Below are 13,989 nucleotides of genomic sequence, written 5' to 3'. Positions count from 1 at the left end.
TACCAAAAAAAATAAATAAATAAATAAAAGTTTAAGAAAACTGCAGTTAAAGTAAGGTATCCAAGTCCACAATAAATTTTTGTGTACTCATTTTAGCTTGAATACTAATCGCATTCTAATTGATCAACATTATTGATTCTCTTGTTGGTTTAAATTAAGCTACCAATGCGTAAATTTGAAAAAAGAAAAAAAAAACATTTATATAAGATGTGTGATTTTCATTTTTTTGGCAACAAATGACAAAAAAAAAAAAAATGCAGAACAGTGTCTTCCTTGGTTAGTGATATGATTTCCATGTACTTCATTGAACATTTATTACTTTTCTTTTTCAATGCGACTCCCACTCACGATGTAAACCTTCAGTACGTGAATACCGTGAGTAGGCTAAGAGACAGTTCTTATTTATTTTTGCATAAATCGGAAACTGTGTGCTCTAGAGACCAAACATGGAACTTTTTCACTCCACCTGAAGTCTCCAATAGCTGGGGACGGGGAGGAGAGCTAATCTCACACCTACAGACATGCGCTGGTGGATTTGAACTCGTGGTCTGTCGATTGGAGAACAGAAACACCCACCACTCGACTAATCAAGCCGGCATTTACTAAATATTTTCTTAAAAAGAATTTACGTATTATAAAACTAATAACTCATTCCTTGGAATTGGTTTATGAATAATATTTCAAAATAGTAATTTGAATGAACAAATTACTATTCTAAATTATACGCATCTAGTTTTTCCCTTTTTTTTTTTTTTTTGAAATTTCGAATGCAAAAACGACTTATCCCAGTAAAACTTAATTCTGGATTGGATTGTGCGTTTTAGGAACGAATGAAGACTATATAATACGATGCCCATTTCATTTTTTTAATATCAATCTTATCGACGAAATGTACGGCACATTTAGTACTACAGATGGGCTATGAGTTGGAGCATGTCAGGTAAAGATATCTTATACCTGACACAGTAAGAGATTTTTTTTCTCAATCATCGACGCAGAAGTTTAACGAGAACTACAATTCCAAGAGGTCTATTTGTTCTCTCTTTGATTAAAAAAAAAAAAAAAAAAAATCATCTGCATATAGATGGGAAGCAAGGATGAGCAGAACTAGGCGAAGAATATGATTTAAGTTAAGGGATATTACATCCCATATTATTCCATAGCCGAATAAGAAACTCAAAGAGTTTCATGCCGAATATAGAAGCTATATAAATTCGGCGAGTCCAAGCGTAAGCAAATACCTGGATAGTTCATATGGTAGTGCAACATGGGGAAACTTATAGCAAGGGTGGAGCAAGCTCCGATCACTGTTCTTGGTATACCAAAAAATACCAAGAACAGTGATCGGAGCTTGCTATGAGTTGCCCCATGTTGCACTACCATATGGACTATCCAGGTATTTGCTTACGCTTGGACTTGCCGAACTTATATAGCTTCTATATTCGGCATGAAACTCTTTGAGTTTCTTATTCGGCTATGAAACAATATGGGATGTAATATCCCTTAACTTAAATAATTTCACGTCGCCGAATTGAAGCCTTTGACTTTTCATATAATTAGAAGAATATGATTACCGTCTGAGCGTAAACCAAGTTTTTCGCCTTTTCTAAATCGAACTTGGACTGATGATAACCTGTTATGGGTATTGCGCACATCAGAAAATCTACGGATACTTTTCCAGCTTAAAAAATACTCATTTTCCAACTATTTATTAAGGGCCGTAAAATTCAAAGTAATATCACAGATTAAGATACTTCTGGTGATGATTAGAATAAATTCAGTAACTGACTTAGAGGAAATGTGTATTTGTTTGTGGGAATAAGTAAGTTGCAAGACTGAAAGAAAGAGCCTGAGGTAAGAAAAGAAATGCGCAGAAATAATTCCATTTTTCAGTGTTGCGGTAGCCTCACATAATAATCCTCGAGCACTTCCAGCGTGTGCTTGCTTGTCTAATAAGTCGTGTTCGTTTTGACTTCGAATCAGTGTAATTATGTCTAACTGGCTTTGGAGAAAAGAAAACGTCATCTGCTCTTGCGATTCAATGACTTCTTGCGGTAGAGGGTGTGCTAGAGGCGGCTTCGAACAGATTGAAGCGAAAAGAAATGCAAATATAATGCATTATAAAACGTCAGTGATTAGCCTGTCGTTTCGCAATGTTTTCATTGCGATATGAGAACACGTCCCAGGTCCTCATATCCTCCTTTAAGAGTCCTCGCATCTCTCATCAAAACAGAACTTTATCAGTCACTATCACCTTTCGCTGTGGTCCACGTCCATTTCCCATCAACTCAGGCTCTTCTGCATCCCTTTATCTGTGAATATTCAACCGAAGACGTTAAAGTTGAGTCCCATTCTGTAAACCTGGTTGGCCGACTGGATAGTCTACCACTCGGAGAGCAATGAATTCGAATCCCACTCTGGGCATAAATGTTAGGTGATGATTTTTAACGTCTAGTGTGAGACCAAGACGCTGCGTATTGGATAAGGTTGTTTTCATTTACTGCCGAAGCAAAACTAAGGCTCTGATTAAAAAAATTCCGTATTGGATCTCTGAAGCAAATCTCTCGATTATATAATCCTTAGTCTACCAACCATGCGAGATGTATGACAGGTTTACAAATTTTCGTGGGTAGTCTTCGCAGAAAAAAAGAAAACAGTGGATTAAACTTGCCACAATACAGCAAAAATACAATTAAACTTTTTTCGTGAACTTGGGGAAGATCAAAATCGACGGTCCCCTCCAGCGCCCATTACAACGTGAAGTAACAAACCATTTCCGCAATAATTTAAACTCTTAAATGAAGCCGCAACGTTTCGTTCGCTGTTCAAATGAGCAAGGGCGAAATACATTTAACATCTTGTCTCTTAGCATAACCACGCAGCTGTACTTTATTCGGAAGAAAGAAAAGTGCGAAAAAAATGCTTCCATCTTTCTGCGGAAAGGCTTATTTTAAAAGTTTTTATTTGTCGACTTAGTTTCATAAAAAATTTATTTCTATTTCCTAGGCAAGAAAAAGTGAAAGAAGGAAGAGGCAAAAATAATAGTCTACAAGTCTCCAAAGTAAAATAACTTTTGCTACTCAATTTTTCCGGAGTTGTTTATTATTATTTTTTTCCCCTTCTCCAGCGCGAAATTTGTGGAAGAATACTTTTCAAAATGGCCGCTTGCAAGCGTGTCGATTCATAAACAGCTGTAGCATTCTGGGAACACAAGCAATGGTGGCGAGATTTAAAAAATGAAAGAGACTCAATGGCAGACGAATTATTCATAACCACACTTTGAAGTGTGAGTCTCTAGGGTACAGTAACGGCCTTATCTCTGATGTTTCCTTTCTCTGTTTTCTAACGTGATACCTCAAGGTCGGGCTTAAAGCTAATGGTACGGAAACAAATTGGAGCTGAGTGTTTCATGTGTGGTGTAGCACGCGCCAAAGGCTCACAACATAACTACGTTGAAATCTTAAACCGTCTGAAAGACTTCAGGCGAATGCTTCAAAGCCGTAGCCACTTAATATGATGCAAGCGTTTTCTTCACTCTTTTTGAAGCAGCGCGAGAGAGCAGCAGCACCAAAAATTTAAGAGATCGATTTTTCTCTTCAAAATGAAATCAGCCTTTTCCCCTGAAAAGAAGTGATTCGTGTGACAAACTCTTTATGGTGCAGGATGATTATCGCTCCGGCTGAGCACACAGATATCTGTAGGGAGTGTGACCGGCAGCAAACATTTACATATTGGTGGTGAAATTAATTCGGCTGTGGGAAAATTAACCTAACTCGCTATGGTGTAGTGTCCCTCGTGTTTACACAGTGTCCTACCTCGGGGCATATCATGGTGACAAGTCGGAGCACGACGATGGATGTAGCCTCCTGTGGATTATTTGCAAAGGCCAATTACTTTCCTCGGTTCTCGGGAGCAAAATTTGTTAATGAATTAAAGGAAATTACATTTTCACGTCCTTCCGGTAATGAGACGAATGAATGGGGCCCCTTCGCAATAAACTCATAATAAGGTGATTGCCAATAATCTCAACTAGTGTTTTCGTTCTCAAGTAACCGTTTCTCCCCCCCGCCGCGTCCCCCTTTCTTCTCTTTCGCTCAAGGGTACGAAATGGGTTGCGGAAGAGCAAAGACCATTATTCGCTTTACACGCGATAAACATGTAGAAGCAAGTAATTCCTTAGCTGGAAAAGCTTTCCTACTTTTTTTTTCTCTTCTTCTCTCGCTCTTGAAATCTTTTGGCGCAACGAAGGCATTCGGTGTGTGTGTGCGTGCCCTTTTCTTTTAGAAGATAGGCTGACAAACAAATTTACTAACAAAGGTGAGACACAAAGACGCCTGCGTTTAAATAACCCTACAACTTAGCGCGAGAAGAAATAACGCAGAAGATACTCAAGAACCGCGCTTTACACTGCCGTTTACACATTTTTCCATAAACCATGTTTTGCAGCACTGCAGAGGTTGGAAAACAAGCAGCATTTGGCATTCTCTAAATTCTTTTAAATTTAAGACGCTAAAACAAATATAAACACGGAGGAGGGCGTGAATAGGCTAGTTAGAATCGGTTACTTCTGACTGCAAATGGCCAAGCAGTAATGTTCCATTCATGTGGACATTGGAGAAGAAAAAATTGCATTAACATCTATCAGTGTTCATAGGAATATAACAAAATTGCTAGTCATCGATTCTTCTTAAAATAAGTTCATATTTTAACGTAGTCTGAGGGCACTCTCTTAGTTTTAGGCTTTTTCCTCCCGTGATGGGTTATTTTTATGAGCAGATCCCTTCTTAAATGCGAATTTCATCATTGCATATTTTCTATTCTCTTTCTAAAGAAATTAGACACATTTTCTAAGCTTCTTGGTGATTGCCTTTGTAGTACAGATGGCAGCAAAACCTTCGAATTCTGCCGTAGTATGAATTCGAAGTATGAATACGGTGTGAGAGAATTAATCATCCTACAAAAAAAAAAAAAAAAATAAAGAAAAATAAAGCCAGATAACACGTGCAAATTTAAGACCTGGTTCGTTTGCTTCATAGTCTTAAGTTACTTTAGCGTAATCAACCAATAGGGGATGGTATGCACCATTTCTTTCGGGTTTATTGCAGCAACGATGTGTTGCTTATTGGGAATGATATGGACTGAATGCTTTATTAATCGCAAATTTTTCGTTTCTCAATGAATGCGTCCGCAAGCCTACATTTAAAAGTAGCTCAAATCATCATCCCTCTTACATCAGCCGAGAATATCATGCGACAGCCGGAACTGATCTCGATGTCCCGCTTAATTATTTCCAGTTCTAGTAAAGGTTCCCTCTGTTCACGGATGGTTAATAGTGTCACAGCCCATTTTTTCTTTTGTAACTGCCAGTTTCTAAACTGCAGGAATCACCGTCTTCCCAGTTTGTGACAGTGTGTCCACTTCGATCAATCAGTTAACTTTAGAGTTAACTGATTTCGTTCAGGATTTTTTAAGGTCATGTGACGTAACGGTTTCCGTTGAACTTAGATATATTTCCTTGAAATCTTCGCTGGAATGTCCGCAAAAGTATTAAATTCATCTATCACAATAAACATTATGCCTGCCTATTTTCTCCGTATATGGAAAAAACACTACGCAAATTTAATTGTTTATTCGAGCAGAATGTGCACAGAAGAGGAAGAAACCAGATGTTTGACCAACACTGTCTTTAAAAAGGAGGAAGAAAATTGCTTGCATGCAATGAGTTTGAATACGCCGTAATTTTTTTTTAACCTTTTATACCAAGTCTGACCTTTTCTACCTCAAACGCCCTGTGAACACACGTAACTGGCAGATGTAACACTCGGACTTCTGCTAGCTTCATCTTCCTCATCTCGATTCCATATGAAAATGAAAACCGCGCATCTGTAAGTCTTTTATCCTTCTGCCTGACTAATTCATTTCTTATCTCATGAAAATAACTTGCTGTGTGTTTTTAGTCACCCACACGAGAAGATTTACGAGGATCATAAAACGGAGGCCTTCAGGATTACACATTCGGCACTCAGACCGAATTACTAACAAGCTGCACCCATGAGGAATCTGCAGAAATATATTTTTTATTTGAGAAATGCGCGTTCGGTTATCAGATGCCTTATGTCGTATAATGGTTGGGACATCCTTTTCGCCCTATTATCGCTCTTCTTTCTAAATCCGTCACGCCGTCATTCTGTCTCTATTACTGATCATTATGTTTGACGAAAGCCATTCCCTGGTGACCGGACACGATAAAGGCTCGCATAGGATTCTTCTCGTCACAAAATTGTACATTTGTTTATTTCAGCTGCATGCATACACGCTATACGTTAAACAGCGACTTGGAAAACTTCTTAAATTCAGATAACGGAAGAACTGTTTTCTGCAAAGCGAGAATCTCATAGGAAGCATTCATCGGACATCGTGTTTGTTAATCGGGCTATGAGTTTCATACTATCGCGACTGTCTTAAAACTTTCAGGTGCGTTTCGCACCTGAAAGTTTTAAGACAGTCGCGTTTCAGGATCCACGAACGTTTCGCAACAGTTCGTGGATCCTGAAACTGCTTGCGTGAAAGCAGTTTGCTTCTCTTGAACCACCATGATCTCACTCGACGTAGAAGAGAAACACGGAAGAAATTCATTACTATTCTGCGTTGTAAATTTTTGGTACTTTCTTTCTACTCAGGCAGAAGTGCCAAATACGTTTCGTAATGTAAAATTTTCCAAGAGTGGTGAAAGGGCCGAAAAGTAACCCCTTTTAAATTATGCAGAGTAGGTTGATTAATAAGTCCATGTTCCTAATAAAAACGTTATTACACTCATTATAAATTAATAAAGTTTTTAAATATTTAAGCAAATATTTAAATCGAGATGATTACAATTCTTTTTATTTATTTGCAAAAGGTAGCTAAGTTTTCAGGTGATATCTTGATCAGCATTTTCCCAGAAAACTCTGCAGTGCAGATCAATACCGACCAAAAATCGCACGAAGCAGTCTAAAAAATAAGCGATAAAAGCAAATTCTTAGCGAACATACTGTATAAGAAATGCTATGAAGCTCAATATAGGTTAAAATGCGAAATGGAGAGAAATAATGTTGAAACACCTCCTTATTGTCAAATTCAAAAGTGATGTAAACAAATCATCACCGTCGGGAATTTTATTATAAGTGCAAATGAAAACTTTACAGTATACTGTGAGAGACAAAACAGAAACATGCTTAATAAAATTATTAGAAATATTTGTCTAAGACGGACAGCATAATTTATCGTTACTTAAATTAAGGGGATATTAAATCCCACATAGTTTTAAAACCGAATAAGAAACTCAAAGATTGGAATCAGAGAGTTTCTTGCCGAATATAGTAAACTATAAAGTATCGGCGACACTAGCGTTAGCAAATGCAAGTGATCCTAGTACGTAGTACAATACCGGACGACTCGTTGCAAAGGTGGGGGAAGTTCAGATCGCTATTCTTTGGTATTTTCCATAATGTAGGTTGGGTCTGGGTAGTGACCTCCCTCCATAATGTAATAACAGCATACATTTCCTAGGAAATGTGTTTTTACATTATGGAATTTTTTTTTTTTCATTTCATAAAATGACCACAGCGTGGCTTTCAGTATTTTCTATTCGTATCGGTAGGGAAGCACTAGTCCCATTGCGTAACCGTCCGATCGCCTCCCTTCCCTCACCGAGTTATAGACTCTCTTGCGAAGCACCTTCCTGTTCAATATCGTGACATTTTACGCCATCTAAATCCAGAATTTTGGTAATTTCTCACCTTCCAAATCCTTTAAACTACGACTAAACTTCTTACAGGCACATCGTTTTTATTAGCTCGATTAGATTGGATGGTTCTGATGAAAAATAACCTGAGACCACTTAACTCATCTTCAGCTGAAAACACTTTGTTTGAGCTAAACTTCCCTCTTGTTGCTGACAAGAACCCCTCAAAAAGACACATGTGTTGTCCTTCCAACTTCAGTACCGAGACGAGACTTCCATTTATGTCAGTTTGTTCCGTAGCAATAAAAGATATTTTAATGAAAAAATAGTGTATTTGCAAATATCTGTTATTTCTCTGAAGATGGATTTAATAATTTACGTTAATATTCCGTATGCAGTTTGGTTTGGTTATTGTACGAAGGGGAGGTTGCTGATCTTGAAGACCTCGAATCGGATTCTTCCTACCAGAGATTTCAATTTATGGTTCCTAATCAGGCTTGCAATATTTTATCTCCTTATTCAGATCCCGTCTCGGCAACAAACCGCAGCACAAATCCAAGTTTCTTTTTCCTTAGACAACCCAACGCCTTGAATTCAGACCATCCATAACATACCCATTGTACATCCAAATATTCTTGTCTGACTTCGCAGTGTGTTCTTTGACTGCTTTGTCTGTTTGCAGGAAATAAACCCTTCTTCGTTTGAGACCGACTAACTCGTCTGACCGAAAAGGTCCTTTTTATCACAAAGAAATTATTTAAAACATCAGTGGGTAGAATCGACCCCAAGTCTATTCGAACCAAAAGGCACACGTCCCTTCACCCACCAGACTGTGCTGCGATGATTTTCTTTTCTTGTTGTAGCGATTCCAATCCCTTATACAGGCTATTAGAGGACTCCTCGTCTAAGACTGAAGTGCAGTATCTGTTCGAATAAGACAGGGATTTCTCTTTCATCACTTTGTCATAAACCGGTTTTGGTTGTTGGTCATCTTCAGCTGCTATCCACACTGCAAGTAGTTTTGACGAGCCATGAAGCGCTGGAAGTAAATATCAGCAAACGATGCGAAACGAATCCTTTTAATGTCCATACAACGCAGCAACAAATTCATTCAGTGTTGTTATGGTTACATCCCACAGTTTTTTTACTAAAAATTTCTAATTAGCTAATTTCTGTTCAGCTGAGTCGCGTTGCTCTTACCGATGCCGAATAAGCTTCAGATTTGATCATTGGGGAAGATTTTGAACAACAGAACATATTCTCTCTCTGCATCCACGCAGTCGTTCAAGAAGACTTGTCAAATCAATCTGCTTTTTTTAACTGCTATTTATTCGAAACTAGAATTAAGAGAGATTCTTAAAATTTGATCAATTTAATTGAATTAAGAAAAGGTAAGATTTCAGTCTTAAAACACAGTAAGTTGTTTATTAGCTGATGCTACGAGAATGATCGAGAATGGGTGAGCCAGTAGGTAAGGAGGGTAATAACGGGTTGTTCGATGATCCATTGGTTTAGACATTTTCTATTGGAATGTTTGGATCGACTGAAATTAATAACAGCGAATGTGTTTTAAGGCTCAAATGAAAAAAAAAATGGAAGGAAATATTTTCATATTCTAAAGCGATTTAATATGTTCAGTTAATACGAAATTACCAAGCAGAGGTCACGACATCTAGTTTCTCTTCGGTTAACATGATAGTGTATCGCTGATAAGTCATTGGAAGATACGTTAAAATAATCCTTGCTCTTATTCCATGCGAGAGACCGCAAAACACTCAACAACTTGATTAATCGACGCATTAGAAATAAAACTATTTTATCTGTTATTATTAGGGGGAAATGATTATACCGTAATGATTAAATACTTGAAAAACAGCAGTTCTGTTATTATTGAAGCGCAACATGTAAAAGAATTCCAAGAACATAAATAATACATACCCTCCCCCCTCTCTCCACACACACACACACACACACACACGAGAGAGAGAGTCCTTTCATTAGAATATAACTATTGTTTCTTAACAAAATAAGAACATTAAAATAAACTGAAAAAGCAAAAACAAACGTTCTTTGTGTATGAATTCTAATGTCACTTTTAGCGTAACAGTTGCTGCAAAAGAATTGACACAGTTAAATGGAATAACAACAATCATGTTTTTGGATAACTCGAAATATTAGCAATAAGGATACTTTGTGTTAGACTAATGACATTGAGTCTTTCAAAATAATAATAAAGCATGAAAGCGTGGGTAAGCTTCTATAACTGGCCAATTTTGCTACACACACACAGTGCTGCTTGTAAAGAAAGAAATCTAGCACCGAATCGACTATATCGGAAGGAATTTTAGCGGTCTTCTTCAGGCAAAGGTAAGTTAGCTTAGGGGTGAAAAAGTTATTGTTTCTACAATACGCACGCACACACACGTACACAATTGATTATCAGACAATCATAATGAACTGCGACCTCAGGAGCTTCTGTAGCGCAGCTCCATTGGAGGGTCGATTCCCATCGTGCTGCACAAGAAACATTAACAAGGGCATTTCTAGTGGATGTTTCTTAGTCGGTTTCACATACTGGTGGGAGAGTTTTTCAACCTAATTATGCAGGCTGAAACAACTGGCCAACGAATATACGCAATTCGCTCGGCACTTCCAAACAACGAGGTAAAACCTAGTTGTTTACGTCAGTGAATAGGAATTCACTTCTCCGTTCCTTTTAGAGCCAACATAAGCTCATACAATTCTTTCCCTCAAATTAAAATTACTAGACGGTTACGACCAACGGCTTCGGAATAGAAATAAAATTTCTGCTTAAATAACAAATGCAGTTTTTCCCAGCAGAAAATGCACCGAAACCAATAAACAGAACGATTGTATTCACACCTGGAAACAAAATTCTCCAGCACTTTAACCATATTAAATTCGAAAGTGTTCACAAACACCAATGCTCAGGTGGAATTCGAATTCAAAATCTGCTGGCGACAAAGCACAGGCTTTTGCTTACTCGGTCACTTCAGCGATTCTGCTAATACCACGATAATGTCACTGCTTATAAGAGAATTGCCAGTTTCAGTGGAACACGATGCATGTATCTTAGAGCAGTCCTCGGACTCGTGGATAATGAGCTAACATAGCAAACAGTTATCCTCATTACGAGAAATACTAGCCGAGAAGGTGCGACTTAATGAATCGATCACTCGGCAGAATCTGCCACGTCACACATTGAACTAAACTCCGAAAACATTTACGAAGAGTTGATGAAGAACAAAGAAGTTTGTTTTTTGAATCGAGAAGCACTAACAGATGACTGAGAGAAAAATGTTAGCATTCCAGGGGCAGCGCCTCTTCGACGATGCAGAGGTAACAAGTGAAATGTCAATATCCATGAAATAACAGCAGAAATAGTGCGAAAGTAACAGTTCACCAGATAAGTGGTATCGCTTAAATTCCCTGCAGGCCAGTGAATTCTTCAGACAGTCTTGTATTCTTGAATCTGCAGGGAGAAGAAAAAAATGTTTTTTCTATGACGTCTAGGCACGTTTTAGCGTATTGCATTATGCAAATAACCTTCTGACAAAAGGATGCCAGTTCGGGTTGTATATCCTCAGATAATAGAAATTCGCGGTGAGTCGCAGGTTGAAAATATTAGGCTTGCCTGGACCTTGACCACTTTAGGCCTTTTTTTTTTTTTTAACACCGTTGACAGCCATGTCACGGAGCTCGAGACTGGCACATTAGTCCGGAGACAGGGCGTGAAATGTCCCTGTCCCACTCTGTTCGCTGTGAAGTCCCCACGGGACCTCCGTTGGTCACATACACCGCAGCACGCAAGCGGGATACGAATGATGAAACAGTATTTCCAACTACTGGTTTGTGCTGCAGCGAACTTCGAAATACGGAGGAGGCAGAGAAGGATAGACAGACAGAGAGAGGTTTAAATCAGTTTCCAAGCTTGGCTCTGTCTCAAATAAGGCTGACTTGCGAATAAATGACGCCCAAAGCGGAGTTATTTTTTAGTCACAGATGATGGGATAACATTGGCGCTGACAGTTGTTTTTATCTCTTAAGTAGTTCTAGCGATGGCGCGGAAAACCTCGGTCTGAATTTATCTCCCATAGTGTGCCCAGGAAGAAACTTATAAATTTCCGAAGAAAAGAGAGTAAACTTAACTCTGGTTACAGAAAGAAGCGCATGTACTGGATAAAGCGGGGATGGCTTCGCTAAGAAAGGCGATCCTATTCAAAGAGCGTCAACTTTTTTGACGACAGGCTGTTGCATTTGCAGCTTAACTTTCTTCTAAAGCAACATTGAAAAAAAAGTTAAAACGCAAAGATAATTGCTTCACATACGCTAATCAAGGAGGTTAATGCACGTTAACACCGCATTTAAAATTGGGAACAAAAATGAAAGTGCATTGCAAGGCTTCTTGGAGAAATTATGGTAACATTGAAACAGGGGGTTGAAAACTTTTGAGAGGGGCTAATTTGCTTCGACTGAAAAGTACTTATAAATGTTTTTCTCTTGCGATGACGGGATTCGAACCAGTAAATCTTTTCATTCAAATGGCTCCACCTAAAATCAGTTGGATTATCACCTACGGAAAATCAACTTGCTCGTTAGACTGGTAAGCACACGATGCCGTTAAAGCTAGATGTAATTCTCAATTACGCCATGCAGATAAATGCTTTCCCCCCTTTTTTGTGACAGATTAGATGACAAATAATGAAAGTAAATCCAAAAACTTGACATATTTGCTATCCCGGATAAATAATCGCATTTTTTGTTAATCAATTATTATTACAATACAGATACAACCGTAAATCCAGTTGAAGACTTCTTCCATCGATTTCCATTCTAATAGATGTATAGTTTTTACTTTATGTAAATAAACTGCCGATCTTCCCATCAAATTAATTCAGTACAGTAAAGATTAGCAGAAGAGTGCATTATAATTGAGGACCTGCACGAGATGAAAAAAACGGATCAAGAAGTAAAAAAAAAAAATTAAGTACAACAACGAGAGATTAATAAGTGATGGAGAAGTGCAAATGTCGGATCAATATCTTTTGCTCCTTTGTTGTAGGTCTTAAGAAGACTAGTGATGGATGAAGCAGCTTACATTATTCACGCCTCTGTCTGGAGTTATAAACATTGAAGGGAAAACCGTACCCCACTTCCATAAACTAGGTCTGAATAGCCTGCCTTTACTTGGTTCTGACGCCTTCAACATGTCCTGTCGTTGGCAGCCTTTTCCATTTAGAACATGAGTTTTTTTCCCTTCTCTCTTTGTTTTATATATATATATATATATATATATATAACTTGGTTATCCTAATATACAATATCCCCAAGTTATATATATATATATATATATATATATATATATATATATATATAACTTGGTTATCCTAATATACAATATCCCCAAGTTAAAAAATTTATTTATTATATATATATATATATATATATATATATATATGTGTGACTGTATCCTTAACATATCTGTGGCGTGTCTGAAACGCTGCAATTGATGGTGACTCAAGCTTAATAATATTAAAAACTTGCCTGTGTTTACCAACTTGTTCTTTCTCTTTTGGAGACATTTCAACGAATATAGTGAATTATTCTACAATGAAAATTTCAAAGTACCACGAATAACACGAAAAGAAAATCACAGAAACATGATTAAACTTATTCAAATTATAACTCAAAACTGAAATTCAAAGTTTCGGTGTCCAAAAATGGGTACCGTTCTCTTTTTCTGCTTTGCGAATAGCATTCAAAATCAAACTCTTATCTTTCTGATATTTTTTTATAAAATAGAGCAGACAACTTTACGATTGTATTTAGTAGGGACATTCAACGGATACATTTTTATTGACATTCTTCTTATAAATATTCTCCTCTCCGTGTTACTTCAATTCTAGAGTTCATATTTACTGATCCTTATTCTTCAGTGCTTTGGTGCAATTCTTCATATTATTTTGGATCAACCTGTTTTTTTGTTGGTTTTTTTGGATCAAGGCAGAGGAAAAAATTAACCATCGTATTTTTACTAGGTTTGTAAGTGATATTCATTTTTTTCTTTCTTTTTTGGAATAAACGAAAAATAGTTATATTTTCTATTACTACTCTTGATATTTCCACTAGTTCTGTGAGCTCCGTGGATTTACATATATCGAGCTTTTTTAAAATGAGCAAAAATATTTTATTTCAAAAAATACTTTGGCTCCTAAAATCATTAAAACTGAATAGGGGTTTTGTTT

At 37.4% G+C, this 13,989-nt stretch overlaps 1 protein-coding gene across 1 annotated transcript in view; it reads right to left on the bottom strand.

Moving 5' to 3' along the window:
- Positions 1-13,989, bottom strand: part of kn (EBF transcription factor knot) — a 302,267-nt gene that overhangs the window by 59,482 nt on the left and 228,796 nt on the right. The window lies entirely within an intron of this gene.

This window comes from Typopeltis vanoorti, chromosome 5 (genome assembly GCF_054136105.1).
Source record: "Typopeltis vanoorti isolate ZY-2024b chromosome 5, IOZ_Tvanoo_1.0, whole genome shotgun sequence".
Classification (NCBI taxonomy): Eukaryota; Metazoa; Arthropoda; class Arachnida; order Uropygi; family Thelyphonidae; genus Typopeltis; species Typopeltis vanoorti.
The sequence above is the reverse complement of the archived record's forward strand: the minus strand, read 5'-3'. Positions and strand labels throughout refer to the sequence as shown.